Source organism: Triticum urartu, chromosome 6 (genome assembly GCF_003073215.2).
Source record: "Triticum urartu cultivar G1812 chromosome 6, Tu2.1, whole genome shotgun sequence".
In the NCBI taxonomy this organism is placed as follows: Eukaryota; Viridiplantae; Streptophyta; class Magnoliopsida; order Poales; family Poaceae; genus Triticum; species Triticum urartu.
Genome location: NC_053027.1, coordinates 174,344,686 through 174,356,289, shown reverse-complemented (window position 1 = coordinate 174,356,289; position 11,604 = coordinate 174,344,686). Strand labels below are relative to the sequence as shown.

Here is an 11,604-nt window from a genome sequence, read left to right as displayed (position 1 = left end):
GCCTCGCCGGTGGCCACGATCAGGAGGAAGACGCTTCCGTCCTCCTCCGAGACTAGCAGGCGGCGCTGATCCTCCAGCGACTCCGGCACGGTGAACGGGTAGCACGTCTCGTACTTGATGTTCTCCGCCAAGGGCCAGCAGTGTTTGCCTCGCGCATCCGTGAGGTGATGCACCATGTCCGCCGGCGAGCCACAAAACCGCACCGGGCACTCATAACAGTAGACGAAGGGCTCCTTGGAGGCATCGACCAGGCCGTCCATGAAACGGGAGTGGCTGTAGGGGACGTTCCGCCAGTTGAATATATGAGAAAGTTACTATGAGATTTACTACAAAATAAATCAGGATGGCTATAATAGAGATTAAACTAATCATGCGGACTAGCATAGTAGATGAACAGATCGAATCGAGGACACAGACTAGAAACATGAATTCTACCAGGATTTCAAACAGGAAGGACAGAAACACATACGGTGCAACGGGAGCAGCACCATTGGCGTTGAGGTTGTCGCCCATGTCGTTGAGGAAGAGGTTGCCGAGGTCGGGGAAAAAGTCGTCATCGGTGAAGTCATCGCTGCTAGCAGTCGAGAGAGTGCGCTCCCCAAATTTCAACAGCGCCTGCCTAATGGAGCGCAAGAGGGAGTGGCTGTAGGGGACGTTGCGGCCGCCAAATGGAGCGCAAGAGTAGCCCATGAAGCAGTAGATGGTGCTCCTCCCTAGTCTCTATTCTTATCTCTATCTCTACTACTCTTCTTTGTTTTTTATAATATACTGGTTGTAGTTGTCAAATAGAATAGTACTGCACCGTCCACCGAAGAGTGAAATGCATTGATCGGGGAGTTATTTATTTTGACAAAGGATGTGGGGGTCATCTCATGTGTAACGGGTATCTATAGGTTTCTTCAGAAATTATTTCATCTCTAGAGCTCACAAACATCCGAATGAAATAGATAAAAAGGTATCTTTTCCAAACAAAAGCGTTCAACTATTCAACCTGCATCCAAAACTTGTGAAGAAATAATGCTTATTGTGCTTTGCAAGAAATGATCTTTAAGAATTAGTTTTTGAGTATTGATTGTTATACATGTTGGCTACAGATGACATGGCACTTTCTTATAGTCAACAGTTGGCTATACTATTAAGTAATATTAACCATGCCGTTATACACCTAGACGGAGGGATTAAATCAGGATGACTTGCAAGCGGGCAGAGGAGATGTAAGAAATGGTTCATCATAAGTCTTTCACTAGTACTGTAGTAAAAATTCATACATGGAAGATTCTAGACTAAACCATAAACAGATACACTTTTATTCATGCGCGATACTCCAATAGAGCAAGATCCTGCATGGAAGTCTCCACATGCTTAGACAGCGGATTACATTAAGCGAAGACTAATGATCAACATTTGACTTGAAAATGCAGATGTCCAGGTGAACCTCCTTGGAGTCCCCGTGCACCGTGTCGGCGGGTAAAGGATGCCATGGGTTTTCCAAGTCCACATCGGCGGGATAGTCCTAGCTCTCCATAGTCCAAGTCCGTTCGATGAGGCCGGTGTCGCCGCCGACACGACCCGGAGGGGTAGTAACACTGACCACGCACCTGTACATCGGCCTCGTGTCAGTGTCAGCGTCAGCGGCGTCGCCACTGACGCACATTACAGAGACGGGGCGGCAGCCTGCGCGGGCCTCGCCGGTGCCCACGATCAAGAGGAAGACGCTGCCGTCCTCCTCCGAGACTAGCATGCGGCGGTGATCCTCCAGCGACTCCGGCATGGTGAACGGGTAGCACGTCTCGTACTTGATGCTCTCCGCCAAGGGCCAGCAGTGACCGCTGCATGCATCCATGAGGTGATGCACCATCTCCGCCGGCGAGCCACAAAACGGCATCGAGCACTCATAGTAGTGGACGAAGGGCCTATTATCAGGTTTTTGGATTGTTGGAAATATGAGCAAATTACTATGATTTTTAATCCGAATAAATAGGAAATAGATCATGACATCATTGACAGAGATTAAACTAATCATGCGAACTAGCATAGCAGATGAACATATCACATACTAGAAACATGAATTCTACCACGATCTCGAACAGGAAGGATAGAATCACATACGGTGCAGCGGGAGCAGCACCGCCGGCATTGACGTTGTCGCCCATGTCGTCAAGGATGAGGTTGCCGAGGTCGGGGAAGAAGTCGTCGTTCGCGAAGTCATCGCTGCCAGCAGTCGCGCGAGTGCCCTCCCCAAAAACCTAATCGCCCCTCTCCCGTACAGGATCACGAGAGGCGGGGTTCCGGAGGCCTTCTGTCCCTTCTCCCGGTGCACACCGAAAGGAGGGATGGAGAAGACTTGCTTGGCGGCGCAATGATCTGGAACAGTGGTGAGAAACTATATAGTTCGGCCGGGTAGGTCGTGGGAGTATAGCTCTGTCCTCGGCTCGGCTCAATCCCGCAACCCGCGGCGTGTCGTGACGAGGCGTGGCGTGGTGAGGCGAGCGAGGAGGAGGAGCGCGCGTTTTGGTCTCCTCTTCTCATGCTCATACAAGTGGTAGAAGAGCTCACCTTATAAAGGCCTACTAGCAAACTTGCAACATCGACCAGGCCGTCCATGAAACGGGAGTGGCTGTACGAGACGTTGCGCCAGTTGAATATATGAGCAAGTTACTATGAGATTTAATCCGAATAAGCACAAAATAAATCATGACGGCTATAACAGAGATGAAACTAATTGTCGGTGTCAAAACCGGCGGATCTCGGGTAGGGGGTCCCGAACTGTGCGTCTAGGCGGATGGTAAGTTGAGACAAGGGACACGATGTTTTTACCCAGGTTCGGGCCCTCTCGATGGAGGTAAAACCCTACTCCTGCTTGATTAATATTGATGATATGGGTAGTACAAGAGTAGATCTACCACGAGATCAAGGAGGCTAAACCCTAGAAGCTAGCCTATGGTATGATTGTTGTTCTTGTTGTTGTGTCCTACGGACTAAAACCCTCCGGTTTATATAGACACTGGAGAGGGTTAGGGTTACGCAGAATCGGTTACAATGGTAGGAGATCTACATATCCGTATCGCCAAGCTTGCCTTCCACGCCAAGGAAAGTCCCTTCCAGACACGGGACGAAGTCTTAAATCTTGTATCTTCATAGTCCAGGAGTCCGGCCGAAGGTATAGTCCGGCTATCCGAACACCCCCTAATCCAGGACTCCCTCAGTAGCCCCTGAACCAGGCTTCAATGACGACGAGTCTCGCGTGCAGATTGTCTTCGACATTGCAAGGTGGGTTCCTCCTCCACGTGCTGCATAGAAGATTTTGAACACAAGGATAGTGTTCGGCCCTGCAAAATAAGTTTCCACATATTGCCATAGAGAGAATAATATTTACACAAATCTAATCTGCTGACGTATTCCGTAGCGTGACATCACACCACGGCCAAGCCTTTAATCGAATCGTTTTATTGTCCCACCTCAGCACGTTTAGCGAGGCGGTTTCCTTGGCACGTCTTGTCGAAGCAGAGATCGTGTCCCCTTATTCCGGGATTCTCATCAATATGGATGTGGGTAACCCAACCGAACATTGATTATGGCGCTTGGGAGATAAGCGAGTTTTACCAGGTGGAAGGGGACGTGTAGTTTTCGTCCGCCCATATAAGGGGATAAGGATCCACCTTTTCACCTACGCCTTCTTCCTCCTTTGCCTATCCATTTCCACGCACTCGAGCTCCAAAGCCCAAGTCCGCACTCCCCACCTCAACCTTCTCCAGCCATGTCTGGAGCGGGAGGCAAGTGGATGGTCTCCTCCGTTACGGAGGGACACATCAAAAAACTGAGGAAGGCCGGATACTTGTCTAACGACATCGCGCACCGGCTTCCCAAAGAGGGGCATCTCGTCCCCACCCCTAGGACCCATGAGAGGGTGGTGTTCCTCCCCCATTTCCTCCGCGGACTGGGCTTCCCTCTCCACCCATTTGTCCAGGGGCTCATGTTCTACTATGGCCTAGATTTCCACAATCTGGCCCCGAACTTCGTCCTCAACATCTCGGCGTTTATCGTCGTGTGCGAGGCTTTCCTCTGCATCCGCCCCCATCTCGTCCTATGGCTCAAGACTTTCAATGTCAAGCCAAAGGTGGTGCACGGAAACCAGGTGGATTGCGGAGGCGCCATGGTGGGCAAGATGCCCAACGTCCTATGGCTCGAGGGCTCCTTCGTGGAGACCCTGAAGGGGTGGAAGTCGGGGTGGTTCTACATCACCGAGCCGCGTGACCCTGGATGGGTTGCAGCCCCCGAGTTCCGATCCGGACCCCCTACGCGGCTCACCTCCTGGAAAGAGACGGGCCTGTCGTGGGGTAAAAAAGGAGAGCTGACCGGACTCCAAACATGTGTCCAAACCCTGGTGGACAAGAAGCTCAAACTTGTCAACGTAGTCCAGGTTATGCTCATCCGCCGGATCCTCCCGTGTCAACAACGGGCCTTCAACCTGTGGGAGTTCGACCCGGCGCAACACCGAACTCTGAGCAGGCTCTTCGACACGACATACGAAGATGCCTGGAAGGTGCTATTCAAGGGCGCCGAGGCTCCCGCATTCGCTACCGAGGATCGTGGATTCAGCATGCAGTGTCACGCTAGTGCGGTAAGATGTTTTTACCTTTTACATGGTATTATTTTTTCGTAGTTTGACTCTATGCGGGATCTAAACTCCCTTACCTTTGACAGGATTGGCAGGAGACATCCGGACAGATCAGCTGTCCGGCTCCTTTGCCCGAAGACCCAGCGGATGCCCGTTTGACAGGGCTGCTGGTTCCGGCACCCTACGTGGTGCCGGAGAAGAAGGCCAAGAAGAAGGCCACGGGGACTCAAAAGAGTGCCCATCATGTGGTGGTGTCGGATTCATCGTCTGACGACTCCGAGACGCACTCCTCCCATGAAGACGAGGAGGAGGAAGTAGAAGCATCTCCCCCTCAAGCGGGGGGAGGAAAGAAAAGGAAGGCCACCCAATTGGGGAGGCCGAAGGGTCCAAGAAGGGGAAAACCCTTCCTCTGGACTACTCCACCAATGCCGACGACGGTGAACAGGAGTGGCCGCTCAGCGCCAAGCCCCTCGCAAAATCGTAAGTATCCGGATACCAGAGTGATTCATAGTATTCCTTTATTGCACAGCTTTTCCTTATGTCGAATATGATTATGCAGTCCACCCAAAGACCGGCTCGACGTGTCGTCGAGTGGTTCCCTGGACTCGTCGGATGTGATTTCGCTTCCGACGGATACCTCCCCCCGCCCTACGGACGACGCCGAGGTGGCATCCCAACAGGTTCCAAGCCTGGAGGAGGTGGTCCTGGGGGCGCCGCAAGGCGACCTCCCGGACTCCAGGCGAAAAGGGGATAGAACCCCCAAGGGCTCCAAGTCCGGCCTTGAGCCGGACACCGCGCCGGAATCTTCAACGATTTCGGACTGCGGCAGGCGACCTCCTTCCAAGAGGAGCAAGCCTACTGAGCCGGTGGCCCCCGTCCAACCGGAGGCGCCGGACAACCTGTTGGAGGTGCTTAACAGCGCCTCCATCGACGAGGAGCACCGTACTGTGATGAGTACGGTGATCCAGAAGGTTCAGTCCGCTAAGAGTGGACTGACTGAAGCCTGTGTCAGCCTTCTAACAGGCTTTGAGGTAAGTAAAAGATATGTAAAAATATTACCGCATAGACAGTAGCCCCTGATGCTCTGTTTGGCGTTCAGAAAGAAAAGCTGAATAGAGGATCTAATAACATTCGCAATAGTCTAACAAAAGTAAGTTAATATGCCTATGCAGGCTTCTCTGCTGGCGTCCGCCGCACTGACGGCGGAGGTGGACGCGCTGAAGCAGAACCTCGAGCAGTCCGAGCAAGAGCTCGGGCTTGCTAAGAAGCAGCTCTAGGATAAGGAAGGTAAGAAATACCTTATTTAAATATATACAAGGTGCAACTGCAAAAAGTGACAGGATTAACGTGGCTATTGTAGGGGCCACAACGGAGGTGGCGACCCTTAAGAAAGCGTTGTCCGAGGCCGAGAATAGGGCAGCCACGGAGCACACCGAGCGGGGGAAGTATGAGGCGCAGGTTGGCGAGGTGCGGCAAGAGCTCCAGGCTCTCATGAAAAACATGAGAGTTTGGAGCTTGACTCAAAGACACGAGAGTCCGAGCTCACGGCGGCCATTGAGAATGCCAAGTCTGCCAAGGCCGAAGCCCAGAAGGCCCTCCAGGAGGTCGAGGCGATGAAAAAGATAGCGGCGGGTAAGGCTTTCATTATGCAAAGCAAGCATGTGAAAGTGAATTACTTGTTACTTACCCGAATTCGGAGCTCTCCAGGAGCATTTCGCAGATTTTCCCCGCAGCGTGTCCGATGCCGCCGCATTCTATCGAGCCGAGGAGGGTAGCTCGACAGAGATGGTGTTCTGGTCTCATTGTGCTGAGGCCGGACTCCCTGTGCCCTTGAGCGACCAGCTGAAGCAACTAGTCGAGCTCCATAAAGTGGCCGAACAGGCCATGAAGGGCCTCATAGTTTGGCTGTGGCCTGGAGCGGCTCTGCCTGGGAGCTACTTCGGGCTGGTGAGGCAGCTGGTGGAGGCCTCTCCAAGGCTCGAAGTCATCAAGCGCTCCGTCTGCATTGAAGGTGCCCGTAGGGCGCTTGCCTGTGCTAAGGTGCACTGGGGCAAACTGGATGCGGAGAAACTTGTGAAGGACGAGCCGCCGCCGGGGAAGGAGCATCGCCACCCCGAGATGTACTATGAGGGCGTCTTGAAGGGCGCTCACCTTATGGCGGGCGAATGCTCGAAAGATGTAATTTTTGAGTAAAACTTGTTTATTTTGTCCTGTGCGCTGAAAACTTGTTCACACTACACCACAATACTGCAACCCCAACAGCTAGATTGGTCGGGAAAACAGCCTCTGCCAACAAACAATCGGACGGGAAAAACTATTGCCGACCGACCATGTTTGTTGGGGAAATTCCAGACGGGAAAAGCCTTTCCCGACCGACATACCTTTGCCAACCGACTGCTTGACAGCTAATTAGAACATTTCCCGACCGACTGTCCGATGATGTTTTTTACCGACCAACTTTCTGTTGGCCCCTTTCCCGACCGACTCTCTGACAGCATTTGTTTTGCCAACCAACAATCCGATGGCCCTGCAAACCTTTGCCAACCAACAATCCGACGGTGTGTTCTTTTTCCGACCAACATTACGCCAACATTTTGTTTAGCCAACCACAACTTATTTAACATATGGTACTAATTGTCACATACATATAGTTCTCTTCAAAACATAAACACGAGACACCATACATCAGGTACACCAAACATTTTTTATTCCATTAAAAATTTGTCAGATACATATACTTCAATCTGTTCTAAACATAGCCACCAAGACAACATACATAATGTTCACAAAAGGTTCTAAAATAAGACATAGTTGTACAAAATTAAAGCTAAAATATCCAGTTGACGTGGATCACTAGCTTCATGTACCCTTGTGAGAGCAGTCCTTCTGTTTGCTTCCTACAAAAGTTAAACAAGTCCCAATTATAATACACTATCAAAAACTGAATTTCCTTTGATTTTTTTAATTTGCAAACATTCCATATGTGAAGCAGACCCTTTTTTTGTTTAGTGAACCACATGCTGCTAGAAATGATATTACATCTTTAAACATTCACATGTAAATAGTGTTGACTGCTTACACACTAGTTTCTAGAAATAATAGAAGGGCTTAGCTATCCATACCAAAACTGGAAAAAAGATCACCTAAGTCATGCAATCAGAACATGTAACAATTCAAATAACAGAAAGTGTCATATGAGGAACTAGGTAAGAGGAGCAGATACAACAACTAGGCATTCGTATGCAGTAGAAGTTGCCATAATTGAAAGGAAGGAGCAGAAAGAAAATGAGGAAGATGTCTACAAAACCATGTCACGTGTCCATGGCTTAACTAATTCCTGATGCGATAAACCAAGGTACTATAGAGATTTAACTCGAGATTTCACCAAACATGAATAAGAAAATGATGGTATTAGTGGCAGAACTAAAATCTCTAGCAAATAATGTACACGGACAATTTCCGATGCTAACCACGACTTGACAATCTACGCCTCTTGAAGTGGCATATATTTAATTGTCTAAAAAAGGCTACATTAAAAATAGGGATTCTAATACTAATTAGCTAGCTCGACATCAAATCTGAATCTGAAAATATTTAAGAGGGCATTTCCAACACAAATATATGCTCACCTCCAATAACAAAAGTCAGGTCCATATACATATTCTAGTTTGTAGTTACAACAAATGAACTTGGTCATACCTTTTAGAACAGAGTAAAGAAAGTGCCTCAATTTTCATCTACACAAAAAAATTGGGATGGATATTTATATTTAGTATATAAAGAATGGAACATGGCAACATTCCTAGATATCTAACATTTATAGAGTAACATGAATACGAATAGAAAATATAAATGTATGTGTGAATTTACATCACGCGACCAAAAACGTCTGCAAACCAAAATAGACTCAGAAAAAAACGTGACAGCGTAATAAGTGCACTGAACCTGAACGCTGCACTTGAGGCCCCTTTGCACCTGAACATGGAGAAAGCCTGGTAAGTTCCTCACAGAATCACTTCATCATTTTCACATATGTTCGATCCCTTGTTCTTCTCTTCACATCTGGAACCAGAACTCATTTCAGTAGTATATGGAAGCAAATAATGTATAATTCAGAAGACCACTTAAGTATTATATAGAAAACATTCATATATACAAAAAGCTATAAATTAGATAGAGAAAAAGTAATCTATACCCAACGGAACAGTATATATATGCAAACCGATACAACTTAATTCAGTCTAAGTGTAAATTACAGAAAAATGCAACTGTAATATCTATAGAAAAAGACTGAGAATAAATTAGAACAGCAGCTTAATTACTTCATTCCAGAACTACTGAGGAAAAATTACAAATAAAATACAGCTGGAAATCTATAAAAGCAAAAAAGATAAATTACAAAACCACTTAATACATATTAACTCTTCATTCCAGAAGTGAACTATTCTGAATGTTTTACAGAACGACTGAAGCAAATTCACAGAAAATACAACTGTGAAATGTGTAGAAGCATGACTTCAACTGAGAAACTGATAAGATACGTATTGAATCTTGTTTCCAGAAACTGAACTGAAGTTTTACAAATACGTATTTAATCTTGTTTTCCAGAAACTGAACTGAAGTTTTACAGAACAAATGTTCCAAAATTACAGATAAAAAAAGGTTGCAGACGTATACAAGCCTAAGAGTAAAACCACTTAACATCTGAACTATTCTGGAAGCTACAGAACTACCAAAGGAAATTTATGGAGAAAATACAACTATAAAATTTATAGAAGCATGACTGTACAAATACAAACTGCTAGATATGTATTTTATCTTGATTCCATAAAAATTGAACTAAGTTCTACAGAACACGGAATTACAGAGGAAAGAGTTGTAAGTTAATAAAAGCCCAGGTGTAAAACCACTTAAGGACTGAACTAATCTGCAAGTTTTACAGAACTAATTTTGCAAAAATATAGAAATACAATAGTAAATCTATACAACCGTGAGTGATGCTATGTCTTCCTACCAAAAATCCTTCTGCTAGAATTGGAGCATTGAGACTAACAATTTAACAAGCACTTGCAGTGTGTTGCCCTACAGCAAGAAATAAGCATGAGGCATAGGAACAGGGAAGAATTGGATGTGGGGAGAGAAAAAGTAAACGATACCTTGTTGTTGGACGGAAAGAGTGGCAAAGCTCCAGCCTCTAGGTTAATATCATCCTTGTAGAAGTTGTTGATGAAGAGGTGTATTTCTGCCCGCTTGCAGGGCTTGTGTATGGTGTCTCAACTCTCACCTGGTTCAGAGCATGAAAATTGAATATACTCCTATGTTTGCAAGAATTCTACAATGCTTAACTAAAGTCTGAAACATTAGTACGATTATTTGGACTTTTTGTGGAACCTGAAGCTAGTTCTCGGGGTTGTCCCTCTTCTCAAAGCACAGATCCGGGGATACATTTATATATGTAGAAAGTAACGAACTAGGATTTCCTGCAACACTGAAAGGATTACCTGTAGTATAGATTTTTTTTTGCAATCATAGCACCAAGCTTGTTCCTCTCAAGTTATCATCCTCTCATCTCCAGAGATCACACGAGCAGTAGCTAGCTCTTAGACTGCATTTCGGGCTACCCCATTAGCAGATAGGTCCCCTGTTCTTTATAGTCTGCTCGAGCTCAAGCTCCCGACCGAGGCGCTGCTTTCTGGGTAGAAGTACTACCGCAAGTCATCGTGGATCTTCTTCTGAAGAGAAAAGGGAAAAGCAAACAAATCAACTAATGACAGAACCGATTGGGGAGGTGGGGAGAAGGAGATGAGAGGGAAAAGAACACTCACCCCCAGGGAGGGGAAGCACCACCAGTCAACGGCCAGATCCTCCTTCAAACAAACCGGCGACGGAAGATCGGAGGAGGCCCATGGCGTGGCGGCGGCATTGTGTGGGCCTGGGTGACGAGGAGGGTGTGAGTGCTCTGTCTCCCTGGTGACCCACGTCTCTCACACCCCTGGATCTGAGATGAACGACGGCGTCCACCATCGGGCCTTGGTGGTTGAAGGTGACCGGGCACAAGCTAGGGTTAGCGGTAGGGGTGCAGGAGGATGATGGGGACAGTGCCGCAACCTCGCTGTCGCGGTGACGGCGTGCGGGCTGCTAGATGGCTATTGGCCGGCGGCGAAGGCAACACGTGAGAGGATAAGGTTTGGGGAATTTGGGTGCGCCGGCGGCGGAGGGAGTGCGTGGGAGGATTAGGTTTGCGGAACTAGGCCGAACAGAAAAATGCGAGGGCGGCTGGGCGCCAACTTTTGGGCCCTCACGCGCGAAGAGATCGACGGGCCGGCCCAATTGGCAACCAACAGTCGGTCGGCATAAATTGCCGACCAACAGTCGGATGGAGACAGAAGCTTTCCCGACCGACTGTCAGACATCAAATATCTAAGTATTCCCGACCAACAGTTGGTCGTGGTATGAAAATATTTCCGACCAACAATCCGATAGAAGTTTTCCCGACCAACTGTCTGTTGGCGAAAGTGACTTTTCCCAACACTCAGTGGAAGGGAAATCTGGTGTGTGGTGTAGTGTCATGTGCGCTAAGCAATGCTTTATGAATTTAAAATATTACCTTCTGTGCGGCCGTTTATCAAATTTGAGAGATGGCGAGTCGTCGGCTTCTGCCCCCATGCCACGAGTGCTGGGGTGTTCGGAATAAACTTGAGCGCTCTTTTTCCCATTCTTGGGTCCTTCGAGGGAGGCGCTCAACACAACGAACAAGGCAATCGGACTATATTGCTTGAACACTCTCACTTAGCCATAGAATTCTATAATTTTATATTTCGGCGAAGCCTCTAGTGTTCGGAAGACCGAGTTTGGGGCGCTATCCACGCCTGGGCCGGACAAAGCCGACTCCTCGCTCTAAGCGGATAAGTCTTTAGGGACTCGAAAACCTCTCGAACAGCGACCAGCTCTCGCCTCATCATGACGGTCAGTTTTAGCTTTCTCTA

At 47.9% G+C, this 11,604-nt stretch overlaps 1 long non-coding RNA gene across 2 annotated transcripts; it reads right to left on the bottom strand.

Moving 5' to 3' along the window:
* Positions 1-7,303: 7,303 nt before the first annotated feature.
* Positions 7,304-10,870, bottom strand: LOC125512131. 2 transcript variants are annotated; one of them, XR_007285218.1, is made up of 4 exons: positions 10,444-10,870; positions 10,120-10,350; positions 9,775-9,902; positions 7,304-9,700 (listed from the first exon to the last, which is right to left on the bottom strand). It is a non-coding gene; the product is annotated as an uncharacterized LOC125512131 (long non-coding RNA). The 2 variants fall into 2 exon arrangements; XR_007285217.1 differs by having other exon boundaries at positions 7,304-9,902; positions 10,444-10,869.
* Between the last annotated feature and the right edge of the window lie 734 nt (positions 10,871-11,604).